Consider the following 11,674-nt stretch of genomic DNA (forward strand, 5'->3'; position numbering starts at 1 on the left):
ATTTGGATCATATGTACAACTTTGAGAACAAATATCAAGCTTTATAGATTACAAAGGTTAAACACTTACTCAGCTAAGCGATTTATGGCCATCATGGCCCTCTTGTATAGTATAAAGACATTGTGTTGTATGTGGAGTTTTGTGCTGTTGTTCCATGTTTCTTGTTTGTGATTTTTTGGCACTTACCCTGTGCCATTAATCGGGGTTTATGTTTAACCTTTTGGCTATTGAGCTTATTTCTGTAGCTTTTCATGTAAATATTTATACTGCTAGAAATTTGTCAGTATACATACATCATGCTTTTCGAATAAAAAAAAAGTGCGAGTTTATACTAGACGTACATTGCATATATCAAATAATATTATACCTTACATAAATGTGTCCATTCAAATGTGTCCCTTCTTTGTATATAAAGTCGATCGGTCCGTATTTCATTGTATTTTGATACAAATCCAGTTTTATTACGTCAGCGGTCCATATGATTTATTTTGGATGGTCCGGACCTGGCCAAAAATGTAATATCGACCGCTGAAGTCATAACACTGGAAAGTGCGTCTTGCTATTTTCACGGTAAAAGCTTGTCACAAGTAAACATTATTAACTTAGTTCAATTAAACACATCTAAAGCGCATTAAAACTATTGGTTATGTAAATGTTCGGTATAATATAAGATATATTTCTACGTATGAGCTATTGTATGGCATAGATTATCTTCATGGTAAAACCTTGGTCAAAACTAGCCATTCATTATTGAGGTTATTTGTACATAATGAGTATAATAGTAACGTGTATTACTATAACTATCAAAACTCATTAAATTGATTAATTATAATATTGCGTGTAAGTTATAGTCTTTAGATATACAGTTAAGGTATAAATCATACTGGGTACTTTAAGAGGATAATATTAAATTCTATAGATTGGTTGTTAAATGTTGTTTAATCTGTGATATGAATGTATAAGTAAAGTTAATATAACTGTTCCACCATACATTATATATATGTCATTGTTTTGATCATTGGTCATGTTTAGCCTTTTTCAAATATGTATTGTGTGATACGTTTCTATGAATCAACTTTTTTCTTCTTCCTGAGTGCATGGCATGAATATAAATCAACATGTCAATGTATATGGTAACGGGTTTTTGAGTCACACATTTGAAAAGGTAGGGGATATTTTAATATTTTGGGACTTAATAGATTTAGCTTGTCTGTTTTTTAGCTCACCTTAGTCGTAGGCTGAGGGTGAGCTAATAGGATTGATGATTGTTCGTCGTTCATCCACACTTGGTTTGTTAACACCTCAATTGTCACGAAACTTGGTCAGGTTGATTGTCCCAGTAATTACTCGGACGAGTTCGAATATGGATCATCTGAGATGAAAAAGCCCAAAATAGAACTATCATGTTAACACTTTAGAGTTTTTTTTTAGAGATACAGTTAAGGTATAAATAATACTGAACACTTTAAGAGGATAATATTAAATTCTATAGATACGGTTGTTTAATCTGTGATATGAATTTGTGATATGAATGTATAAGTAAAGTTAGTAAAACTGTTCCACCATACATGTATATATGTCATTGTTTTGATCATGGGTCATGATTAGCCTGTTTCAAATATGTATTGTGTAAGACGTTTCTATGAATCAACTTTTTTCTTCTTCCTGAGTGCATGGCATGGATATAAATCAACATGTCAATGTATATGGTAACGGGTTTTTGAGTCACACATTTAAAAGGGTAGGGGATATTTAATATTTTGGGACTCAATAGATTTAGCTTGTCTGTTTTATAGCTCACCTAGTCGTAGGCTGAGGGTGAGCTAATAGGATCGATGATGGTCCGTCGTCCGTCCACACTTGGTTTGTTAACACCTCAATTGTCACGAGACTTGGTCAGGTTGTTTGTCCCAGTAATGAGATGAAAAAGCCCAAAATAGAACTGTTTTTTTCAGTCCAAATATCCTGCAATTTTGTCAGTTTTTTTTTGATGATTTCTAGGTAAAATTCGAATATGGGTGATCTGGGGTTAAAAACTAGGTCACAGAGCCCAAATATGGAAACACCTTGTGAACACTAGGTAACTTTTTCAGTCCAAATATCCTGCAAATTTGTCAGATAGGTTGTTTTGATGATTTCTAGCTCATATTCGAATATGGGTCATCTGGGGTCAAAAACTAGGTCACAGAGCCAAATTATGGAAAAAACCTTATGAACACTCTTAGAGGTAACATTTTCAGCCCAAGTATCCTTTAAATTTGTCAGAGATGTCGTTTCAATGATTTCTAGCTCAAGTTCGAATATGGGTCGTCTGGGGTTAAAAACTAGGTCACAGAACCCAAATATGAAAAAAAACCTTGTTAACACTTTAGAGGTAACATTTGCAGCCGAAATATCCTTAAAATTTGTCAGAAAGGTCGTTTCGATGATTTTTAGCTCATGTTCGAATGTGAATCATCTGGGGTCAAAAACTAGGCCACAGAGCCCTAATATAGAAAAACTTGTTAACACTCGAGAGGTAACATTTTCAGCCCAAATATCCTGGAAAATTGTCCATGAGGTTGTTTTGATAATTTTCGTCAAGTTCGAATATGGGTCATCTGTTTTTTATTTTATCGTTTTAAAATCATTGAAGGTACCAAGTATAAACTTCATGAACTTATTCACAATAAATTGTGATTTTTTTGTGACGAGTTATATAAATCCTATCCTAAGCTTGTAAGAGTTATTGCCCTTTGTATCTTTTTAAACAAATTGATATTTGTCATGCTTAACACGCCTGTTTAAAAAACACTGGACTTATAAATATAGTTCCACCTATGATGTATGGAAGGGCAGACAGGCACCATCCAGTATGTAGTCCGATTAATTACTTTTGAACCCTTTGTCCAATCATGACCAAATTTTGTCAGAATGTGTATGCTCGTGTTTGATAATTAGCAAAATTGCTGTAGTTACCCGAGAGTGATTGCGCTTCAATTATAGAAATTACCTAAAATTGCTCTTGCCCTATCAATAACTTTTTAAGCATTTGACCAATTATCACAAAATGTGGTGAGAATATGAATGGGCATAATACATCAGAGAAGCAAAATCCCTGTATTATTGCCCTTTAATTATCAACAAGTCTATAGCACAAAGTTTTACTCAAGTGAGAGATATAGGGCCATCTTTGCCCTCTTGTTTAAGTAACTCGCTTCATCTAATTTCAGGTAAATAACTTCATGTTTAAAAAAGACAAGTTTTAGAATCAAAATGCTTTACAAGTTATTACACTTCAGCAATTTCGATTCAATGGGATATTTTTATGTTTCAATTATTTAATCATATACACTTATATAGTCGCCATCCATACATATATTGTACTTTTTCACATTCTTGATGACTATATATACTAAATTATATGTAAAATGCGAATACATGAATAAACGTATTTCAAGTTTAAATGACTTCATATTTTTTTCTTTTGTGTACATAACATTCTTTTGAAACTACTATTGGTAGTGGCATTCGTGATAGTAGCAGCAGCAACATCACCAGCAGTAATATTAGTAGTAGTGGCAGAAACCATAGTTTTTTCAATTCAAGAACTTTTTTTTAAATTATGTATGTGTTTGTGGAGTTTGGTGCTGTTTTGCCATGTTTCTGGTTAGTGATTGCTTGTTTTCGTGTTCTTTCGCATTAACCATGTGCAATTAAACGTGGATTATGTTTAAACATTCGACTATTGCACAGTTTCAGTAGATTTTCATTTAATTATAAGTTGCAGCAGCAACAGCAGCAGTAGCAGAAGCAGCTGTAGTAGCAGTGTAACTTCAGAGGCTATAACAGGGAAGATAAAGGTCCACAATTTTGTCAGAGGTGGTGAAGGATAATGGCATATAGCCGATTGCTCCAGAGTTGAAAGGCTCTTTGCTTCTATTAAGAGCTGTATGCTGGTTCGCTTGTATTTAGGATTTAGGGAAAGCTTTTTTGATTATTAATGTCTATAATTTAAAAGCTGTACGAGTCGGCGACGATCAAGTAAGCCATTAGTTTGAAACATTGGCACTAGGCACGGGACGTAATCAGTGTAATCATTATTAGAGTATATATATAAATGAGTTGCCACACTTTCTGATGTCTGAAGGACATCGGGTTTCTTTCATAACGAAGCAAATATAATAGGCATTTAGTTTGCATTTGATAAAGCATATTGCACAGACACTGTTTGAACTAAAATTACGATTCAATTTTATTTCTGTTTTTTTTTTTGTTTCTAATACGAATACGACTACATACCAAAAGAAATAGAGCATATTTGTTTATTTCAGTGTAAGATCGTATTTTATTTCACGAGTGTCATAGGAAAGCGAAGACACGAGTGAAAATGTATTTTTTCTATGGTCACGAGTGAAATTAAATACGATCTTACACTGAAATAAACAAATATTCTGTTTCTTTTATTCTTATTTTTAGAGTTTTATTTTTGAATTACCCCTTTTTTGAAAAGGGTGGGTTTTACGCCGCTACCCATTTTTATTGCAAAGATTTATGAACAGTTAACAGTGAAGTTTTATTAGTGTACATATGTTTCAAAAAATAATGAAAACACTTTTATTTTAAGATGAGCATGAATACATAACCAAATTACTAAGCCGCTATTTAAAGAATGAAAATTTGGAGATCAAATGTGGATGCTCATTGGTTTTTAAACATTCTTCTTAGTTTAAGACTGCATGTGTTTTATAGTAAATTAATATTCAGTCATCTTACTGTCAGAGACCAGTATGTTTCGCTTTAAAACAGGTTTGTTTTCCAGATGAAGAGTGAATGCCACGCTAGTTTGTTGACACATTTTGAGATGTGGGTGGGGTAAAAAATATCGGATCTATCTGTAAATTGTTGTGTGAATTTTCCAGGAAGCTCATTTTACGTACTACAAAGGCAAACAGTTCGAAATACATTTGAACAATTATATAAAATTGTATTTATGTTCGAACAGTTGGTTTTGTCTAATTTGTTTGGTATGAAAGCAAATGTTCGAACATTCAGCTTCAAAGATCAGGAAAATGTTTTAAAAACGGGATAACCGGTAATAAACGGTTGTTAAAAGTTGTTAATTTCCAATTATATATTTATTTAAATTTATAAAACATTTCTTTAATTTTAGAACATTTTTTGACATAATTTACTGAAGTTCAGTGTTCTGTTTTGATCACGGCCAGTACATGTTACAACAATAGAATTTAAAATTAGTTCTGAAAGTTGATTTTTTCACTACTTATTTTGCAGTGAAAATATCAAATTTGTATTTTCACTGTTGTTTTTTTCACTGTTAAAACGCCATATTTCATCGTAAAGCACGAGAGGAAAGAAAATATTGTATTTAAAAACGGTGAGCGGACCTTGCATACAAACATAAGTCTTATTCCTGTAAATGCTACATCAGTGAATAATACATGGGGATTTAAATCACAACTAAATTATCCATGATAAAGGTAACAAGAGCGGTCACAGACAGCTATATCCCCCGCCTCATGGGAGCTTTTTTGTAACGAAAGCCAATCAATGATAAGGGTAGTTTCTCAGGAACATAAGAAATGCGTACAATTAAGAAAGGGCAATAACTCTTTCAAAAAAGTCAAATTACAAAAGCCTGACAATATGCGCTGTGTCACTATATAGTCATAAATGTAAGGAGTTGCGAAGAAACCAATTTTAAATGTAAAATAAGCAAAGGGCAATAACTCTTTCAAAAATGGTTGAATCGCGAAAGCCCAACAATATGCGCTGTGTCACTTTATAGTCATCAATCTGTGAAAGTTTGGTAGAAATTGCATGAAAAATGTAAGAGGAGTTGTGAAGAAACCAATTTCAAATGTAAAAAAGGGACCATTACTCTTTCAAAAATGGCCGAATCGGGAAAGCCCGACAATATGCGCTGCGTCACTATATAGTCATCAATCTGTGAAAGTTTGGTAGAAATCGCATGAAAAACGTAAGAGGAGTTGCGAAGAAACCAATTCTAAATGTAAAATAAGCAAAGGGAAATAACTCTTTCAAAAATGGTCAAATCGCAAAAGCCAGACAAAATGCGCTGCTTCACTATATATGATCATCAATCTGTTAAAGTTTGGAAGAAATCGCATGAAAAACGTAAGAGGAGTTGCGAAAAAAAAAATAAATGTAAGATCAGCAGAGGGAAATAACTCTTTCTAAAATGGTCAAATCAGGAAATCCCGACAATATGCGCTGCTTCACTTTATGATCATCAATCTGTGAAAGTTTGGTAGAAATCGAATGAAAAACGTAAGAGGAGTTGCGAAGGAACCAATTTTAAATGTAAAATAAGCAAAGGGCAATAACTCTTTCAAAAATGGTCAAATCAGGAAAGCCCGACAATATGCGCTGTTTCACTTTATGATCATCAATCTGTGAAAGTTTGGTAGAAATCGCATGAAAAACATGAGAGCAGTTGCTAAGAAACCAATTTTAAATGTAAAATAAGCAAAGGGCAATAACTCTTTCAAAAATAGTCGAATCGGGAAAGCCCAACAATTTGCGCTTCTTCACTTTATGATAATGAATCTGTGAAAGTTTGGTAGAAATCGCATGAAAAACGTAAGAGAAGTTGCGAAGAAACCAATTTCAAATGTAAAATAAGCAAAGGGCAATAACTCTTTCAAAAATGGTCAAATCAGGAAAGCCCGACAATATGCGTTGCTTCACTTTATGATCATCAATCTTTCAAATTTTGGTAGAAATCGCATGAAAAACGTAAGAGGAGTTGCGAAGAAACCAATTTTAAATGTAAAATAACCAAAGGGCAATAACTCTTTCAGAAATGGTCGAATATGGAAAGCCCGACAATAGGCGCTTCTTCACTTTATGATTATCAATCTGTGAATGTTTGGTAGAAATCGCATGAGAAATGTTAGAGGAGATGCAAAGAAATGAATGTGGGCCGGACGGACGCACACACACGGAATCGCGCCTACCATTACTATATCCCCTCGCCTTTTCAAGGCGGGGAATAAAAACAGCATGGGAAGTAATTCATGCTAAAAGTTACAAGAGAAAATTTATGAATAACTTATTCCATGATGGAGCCTAAACGTAAAAATACGAGTATGGAACAGGATTTTAAATATAAAATTTAAAAAATGCCGTATATCAGCTCTGGCAAAGAAGGGTTTAATGCCCTGTTATTACATTTATTTAATTCATAGACTTATTTTTATTATGTTGTACTTCGCTAATAAACATTGAAAATAAAGGGTTGCATGAATAAATGGGTGTTAGATGTTACCACATTTTCAGGCTTGCTTGATGAGCGAGGCTAAAGTGAAAAGGTACGAATTAATCGTATCAACACAGCAATCCGCTGTCCAGTCCAGCAGAACCCGGGCCAGAAAGAGCCTTGGACAAAGGCCTTGGAGATATAAACTTAAATCGGAATTAAGTTAAACACTTTTATTCCGTACTGTAAATAATGAACTTGCATACTCAGTATGTTTAAATTGAAGAACGTAAAAAATGCCCTCAGTCACTAAATTGTGCCTTACAATTATTAAAAGCTGATCGTCAAAGATACGAGTTTTTTAACTATGTAATTGTAATATTATCGAGTATGAGCATTTGAGAAAACATAACTTAAAAATCGTATTTTTATCAATAGGGGATGGAGGGCATCCGCTATCAAGAAAAGGCGGTGCTTACTAAGAACATGGATGTCTTTATAAGAAAAAAATCCTGCATGATGTCTCTGAAAGGGATTCTAACCTACATTTGTTTTTACTTGAAACACCGACTTTAGCTGCTTGTCTATAATGGTATTTTCGTACCAAAAACTTTTGTGTTTATTTCATAATCCTTGTCAATGCGAAAACAAAATGCATAATGTATCGTCAAAATTTGTACTTGTCGCTCTTGTAGGCCTCGGTGTTTGGGGATGGATGTAATGAAACGTAAATAACTTCTTTAACTCACTGCAAAAGATCTTCAATTTTTGCACGAAAGTGCCATTGTGTACCATGATTATAACTATGTTGGTGGTTTAAGCTTTTAGAATAGTGTGTATTACATCGGTAATACCTAATATATATATATATATATATATATATATATATATATATATATATATATATATATATATATAAATGCCGTATATCAGCTTCGGCAAAGAAGGGTTAAAAGGCCTTGTAATTACATTCATTTAATCCTTAAACAAACCAATTTATCGCGTTTTACTTTTATTTTGTTGTACTTCGCTAAAAACATTAAAAAAATAAAGGGTTGTATGATTTAATGGGTGTTAGATGTAACCCAATGTTTTAAGGCTTGCTAGAAGAGCGAGGCTAAAGTGAAGAAGTACGAATTAATCGTATCAACACAGCGATCCGCTCTCAAGAACAACCAGGACAAAGGCCTTGACGGTATAAACTTAAATCGGAATTAAGTAAAACACTTATTTTCTGTACTTTAAATAATGAACTTGCCTACTCAGTATGATTAAATTGAAGAACTTAGAAGAAACCCTCAGTTACCTAATTGTTCCTTACAACTATTAAAAGATGATCGTCAAAGATCCGAGTTTTTTAACTATGTATTTGTAATATTATCGATTATGAGCACTTGAGAAAACATAACTTAAAATCCGTGTTTTTATCAATAGGGGATGGAGGGCGTCCTCTATCATGAAAAGGCGCTGCTTACTAAGAACAAGGATGTCTTTAAGAAAAAGTTCCTGCATGAAGTCTCTGAAAGGTATTCTAACCTACAGGTGTGTTTTTACTTTGAAACACCGACTTTAGCTGCTTGTCTATTATGGTATTTCCGTTGTGTGCCTTCAAACAAGCGTATACTACAGTGTTTGACTTAAGGAAAGATCCTTTAGTTTTGTTTGTGTAGTACTGTTTAAAGTTTTGTTATGTATAGATTTGAATTGAAATAAACTCCTTGACATTTTGGAGGGGCATTTCAGCCCGTTTAGTGTTTTTGTTTCTTCACATATTTTGTGTTTAAAAGTACACTCTTTTTTAAAAACTCCATATTCTGAGTTAATATCATAAGTAAAATGCATTTTTTTGAAAGAGTACATTTTATGACAAGTCAAGTTATGCTTTAAATTGTATCATGAAAAATGTTGATTTCTAAGCATTTTATAAGCTAAAAAATTGTATTGTTACATGATATTATGTAAATTTTCTTCTAAACTGGACGGTAAACAATCATAGATTGTCTAATAAATTGTTCAATAGACATAGAACATATCTAAAATTATTTCACCAGCTTGCCTTTTTTAACTTCTTTTATGAGTTTCATAAAACTGCTATATATTTTCAAATATCGAAATACTGCTCCGTTCCGAAGGGTGCAAAATCAATCAAAATGATTTTTTCCTATATATGAATATTTTGTTCATTTGAACTTAGTTTTCTGTTAACTGAAGTGTATTTTACCAGAAACTTTTGTGTTTATTTCATAATCTTTGACAATGCGAAAACAAAATGCACAATGTATCGTCAAAATGTGTACTTGTCGCTCTTGTAGGCCTCGGTGTTTGGGGGTAGATGTAATGAAACGTAAATAACTTATTTAATTCACGGCAAAAGATCTTCAATTTTTGCATAAAAGTCCCATTGTGTAACATGAGTATAACTATGTTGGTGGTTTAAGCTTTTAGAATAGTGTGTATTACATTGGTTATACCTAAAATATAAAATAAAAAAATGCCGTATATCAGCTTCGGCAAAGAAGGGTTAAAAGGCCTTGTTATTACATTCATTTAATTCTTAACCAAACTTATTTATCGCGTTTTACTTTCATTTTGTTGTACTTCGCAAATAAACATTAACAAAATAAAGGGTTGTATGATTTAATGGGTGTTAGATGTAACCCAATGTTTAAGGCTTGCTAGAAGAGCGAGGCTAAAGTGAAGAAGTACGAATAAATCGTATCAACACAGCGATCCGCTCTCAAGAACAACCAGGACAAAGGGCTTGACGGTATAAACTTAAATCGGAATTAAGTAAAACCCTTATTTTTTGTACTTTATATAATGAACTTGCCTACTTAGTATGATTAAATTGAAGAACTTAGAAAAACCCCTCAAGTTACCAAATTGTGTCTTACAATTATTAAAAGCTGATCGTCAAAGATCCGAGTTTTTTAACTATGTATTTGTAATATTATCGAGTATAACACTTGAGAAAACATAACTTAACATCCGTGTTTTTATCAATAGGGGATGGAGGGCGTCGTCTATCAGGAAAAGGCGCTGCTTACTAAGAACAAGGATGTCTTTAAGAAAAAGTTCCTGCATGAAGTCTCAAGGGATTCTAACCTATAGGTGTGCTTTTACTTTGAAACACCGACTTTAGCTGCTTGTCTATTATGGTATTTGCTTTGTGCCCCTCAAAACAAGCGTGCACTAAAGTGTTTGACTTGAGGAAAGGTCTCTCTAGTTTTCTTTGTGTAGTACTGTTTAAAGTTTTGTTATGCTTAGATTTGACATTCGGGAGGGACATTTCAGCCCGTTTAGTGTTTTTGTTTCTTCACATATTTTGTGTTTAAAAGGACACTCTTTTTAAAAAAAACCTCTGTATTCTGAGTTAATATCATAAGTAAAATGCATTATTTTGAAAGAGTACATTTTATGATAAGTCAAATTATGCTTTAAATTGTATCATGAAAAAGGTTGATTTCTAAGCATTTTATAAGCTAAAAAATTGTATTGTTACATGATATTATGTAAATTTTCTTCTAAACTGGACGGTAAACAATCATAGATTGTCTAATAAATTGTTTAATAGACATAGAAAATATCTTAAATTATTTCACCAGCTTGCCTTTTTTAGCTTCTTTTATGAGTTTCATAAAACTGCTATATATTTTCAAACATCGAAATACTGCTCCGTTCCGAAGGGTGCAAAATCAATCAAATGATTCTATATATGAATATTTTGTTCATTTTAACTTTAGTTTTCTGTTAACTGAAGTGTATTTTACCAGAAACTTTTGTGTTTATTTCATAATCCTTGACAATGCGAAAACAAAATGCACAATGTATCGTCAAAATATGTACTTGTCGCTCTTGTAGGCCTCGGTGTTTGGGGGTAGATGTAATGAAACGTAAATAACTTTTTTAATTCACGGCAAAAAATCTTCAATTTTTGCATAAAAGTCCCATTGTGTACCATGATTATAACAATGTTGGTGGTTTAAGCTTTAAGAGAAGTGTGTATTACCGAAGTAATACCTACAATAAAAAAATGCCGTATATCAGCTTCGGCAAAGAAGGGTTAAAAGGCCTTGTTATTACATTCATTTAATTCTTAAACAAACCAATTTATGGCGTTTTACTTTCATTTTGTTGTACTTCGCTAAAAAACATTAAAAATAAATAAAGGGTTGTATGATTTAATGGGTGTTAGATGTAACCCAATGTTTTAAGGCTTGCTGGAAGAGCGAGGCTAAAGTGAAGAAGTACGAATTAATCGTATCAACACAGCGATCCGCTCTCAAGAACAACCAGGACAAAGGCCTTGACGGTATAAACCTAAATCGGAATTAAGTTAAACACTTATTTTCTGTACTTTAAATAATGAACTTGCATACTCAGTATGATTAAATTGAAGACCTTAGAAAAAACCCTCAGTTACCAAATTGTGTCTTACAATTATTAAAAGCT

This window comes from Mya arenaria, chromosome 17 (assembly GCF_026914265.1).
Source record: "Mya arenaria isolate MELC-2E11 chromosome 17, ASM2691426v1".
NCBI lineage: Eukaryota > Metazoa > Mollusca > Bivalvia > Myida > Myidae > Mya > Mya arenaria.